Below are 3,607 nucleotides of genomic sequence, written 5' to 3'. Positions count from 1 at the left end.
TAAAAACACACATGGATGTGAAATGCATACCATAACCTTCTGACTGTGAAGAATGGCCTAATTAGTCTCAGAATGGTTGCTATTAGTCAATAATTGAGAAAGGCTTCTTTTTTAAAAAAAAAATCCATATGCCATTATTGTCAATTAGAGGGGATGGATCCCATTATGAATGCAGTAAATTTGTGTGAACGTTGTAGGTATTCACTATCTCATCTCATAGGATTCACTCATTACACATAGAAACATCCATAATATTCTATATTGGATATCCATATTAATCATATAGGTTAAAAGCATAAACTACTAATTATATAGGTTGAGATCAATGCACAGAAAAGCATAAACTATTAATTATATAGGTTAAGATCAATGTACATAGCAGAATAAAATTGCAAACATCACCACATCTATTCCCTACTGCACCAAATGTTGAAAAATGATTCATGATTCACTCCAACAGCTCATTGGTTTTCGACTCCTGTGCTTGGCTGCAATTCTCCTGTGGCTGTGACTCCTCTGTCGTCAAGTAAGGCTTTACAGTTTTTGCTGGTAACCAGCGAGGACCTGTGCTGTTGCCGTTCAAGCGGCGTGGCGACCTGGTTCAGGAACGGCACGGCGACCACCCCCAGGCCGCTCGGGCCATCAGCTCGCTGACACCAGTGTGGTGGACGACAATGGGGTTTATTGATGGGTAACAAGGTGTTATATAGCTAAGGTTTACAACGTCACATCCGTCTGCTTACATCATAAACTAACACTGTTGGCTATTAGGGGCCCTACCTTTCCATACAGCGCGGTATCTTCCAGCCGCCAGACCCTAACTATCTGCAACATTTCCCCCCTCCCTATGCATAACAAAACTAGCTAAAATATCTTATTCTTACATATTCTTATCTTATTCTAATTACTTACTCTCATTATTATCTTATTCTTATTACTATCTTATTATTATCTTATTGTGATCAATTATTCTAATTATTATCTTACTCTTATTTATTGTCATTATTACCTTATCCTTATTACTTACTCTTATTATTATATTACTCTTACTTATTCTTATTATTATATTATTCTATTCTTATAGTTTATAACAATCTTAAAATTATATATCATAAACTTGACATAAAAACATAAGGCACAAAGAAAAAGGCACGTAGAAGGTAGGGGATGACAGGTAATACTGCGGTATAGGAATAGGGTGTACCTTGGGATAACTTGGGGATAATACTGAGTGGATATATTCTTAAAGCCATTGTCAACATTCCACTAACATGATGTTAACCTTCTCTGGCCGACTCTTGACAAACGGCATGAGCTTATTCAATATACAGGGTCCAAAGATCAGTGTCATCATGATCATTGTGATCGGCCCTATCAAGGTGGATATCAGGGTGGTTAACCACGGCGAACCGGTGAACAAATTTTCGTACCAGCTGCGTTTGGAACAGGGTTCAATGGGTGCTGGTTGGCAAGGCGTAGCACTGAAAATTGGTGGCCCTGTAGTTATTTTTGTACTAATTACTCGAGATTGTTCCATCTGTTTAAGTACCCATTTAAAGGGCTGGTGTGACTCTACTTGTCCTATAGTGACAAGCTGCAAAATTAAGATAACGCAAAGGCATCGCGGCCCCCTCTTGCGAAGGCTGTTTTGTTGTTTTCTGGATTCAGTCAGCGTGGAACTCACAGACTCGGGCGGGACGCCTGTCACCGGGGCGTCCGATGATCCGGTCCTGTGAACAGAAACTCACAATTTTCATTAGTTTTATTTTGAAGGTCTGGTTTAATAGACTTAAGCGGGCACCACTTGACTCTGCCATCTTTCCTGACAGTGACCTTTGGGTCGATCTTGGCGTGGGGGGAGCGCTGCCAGCGAGTCCCCCAGCCAAGGGCAGTTTACTGCAACGTGGCCGGCCTGGCCACATTTAGAACAAGCCATTACGTTGGCTATTGAATTGGGGCCACCATATTGACCCACCTGAATTGGGGTCAGATGCTCTTCCTTTGCAACATGCTTAATCATGTCTGCGATACTTGACCCCGCCGGCAATGATCGCAGGATTTCTTTGGTTGCCGAATTGCATTGTTGGCGTAAACATTCCGCTACGACCGGGCCTTTTGCCTCCGTGGGCAGGGACGAAGAGTCGACCGCTGCTTGGAGACGATCTACAAATTGTGTAAAGCTCTCACTTTCACTTTGCTTTATTGAGGACCATGGTGATGGTTTGGCAACAACTCTACAGGCTGTGCGAATGGCTTCTCTGGCCGCACGAGTAGTGGTCATAACTTCATGGGCCCGCAGGCCATGGGCCTGCGCCTGGGGGGTGATCATTGTTGGGTCTGCACCCATTAACCGCTGCAGGCTGGAGCCGTGTAATGGATGATCTGCCCCAGTTACTTGGGCTAAACACTTCGTACAGTTGTCTTCCCATTCTTGTTTGAAAACGATCATCCCTGCTCCATCAAAGATCTGCCTACAAGTTTGTTTTATATCGAACGGGAGCAGATCGTCCCCCCCGAAGATACCATCTATGAGGGTCGAGACCATGGCAGAATTAGTCCCTTTATCTGCAATTGCTTTAACAATCGCTTGTACGTCCTCAGATTTTATCGGCGAGTGGGCCCTCTGTTCCCCCTCCGTCACCCGGACCGGGAACGCTAGCGCGGCCGATGGGGCCCAGTCGGCACATGCGATCTTTATTTCCTTCCAGTCCGTGAGAGAGGTTCCTCCCCTTCGCGGTTTTTCTTTAATTCGGATGGGAATATTTTGGCTCTTAGCTCTGTTTACCTTCATTTCCTCCTCCCTTAAGTTTGAATCAGTTGTGACCCACTCGTCCTCACTAGTGTCTGATCCGGAGTCGGAACTCGACTGACTGGTCACTTCCGGGCTCCGGTACTTTCTCGTTGGGCTCCGGCCCCGCCTACTTCCGTCCCGCCCACTTCCGTTGCGGGCGGGCTGTTCCCCCCTCCTTGGCTCGCCCCGCCTCCTACTCACAGAGGCGTTTTGTGAAATGGCCGCTCTGATCGGTTCTCAGCGCCTCACTCGGGCCTCCCTCACCTGTCCGGTCACCCGAACCACCTTTCTCCTCCTTGTTGTCCTCCTCTCTTGTTTATCTAACGGTTCCCGTCTGTTCCCGCCGGGAGCATCCTCGCCCCGGCCTTCTCCTTGTGGCTCAGCACCATTTTGGGGGGCATAGGGCGGTGGCCTGGCCCAGACGTCCCCAAGCTCTGACTTCTTTTCAATGTTCCTAGCTTCCTCGGCTAGCTCGCCCCAAACAGATTTCGGCTGTTTTTCCTCCTCTGTAAGTGGGACGGGGTTCAGGGATTGAGGGGATGTATCGCCCTCTTGCAGATCTTTAGGCTCAGCAGAATCGCCATCATCTGGGTGGTGCAAAGTCTGTGCGGCTGCCCCGACTCCCATTTTCGGGGTGACCAACAGTCCCCTGCTCTTGTATAGCATTTCTGCAACGCCTGTACAACTTTTCCCCAAGCCTTAAGGTTTTTCCCACGACCCGAAGACATCGTCTCCTCGACTAACACCTTGGTACATTTGTCCCACACTTCTGGGTGGAGAATATCCACCGGTTGGTCTATAACCTTAATTTTTAAA

This window comes from Tinamus guttatus, unplaced genomic scaffold (assembly GCF_059628265.1).
Source record: "Tinamus guttatus ecotype Peru unplaced genomic scaffold, ASM5962826v1 Tinamus_guttatus_pri_ptg000783l, whole genome shotgun sequence".
NCBI classification, from domain to species: domain Eukaryota; kingdom Metazoa; phylum Chordata; class Aves; order Tinamiformes; family Tinamidae; genus Tinamus; species Tinamus guttatus.
This window is presented reverse-complemented; position numbering follows the sequence as displayed.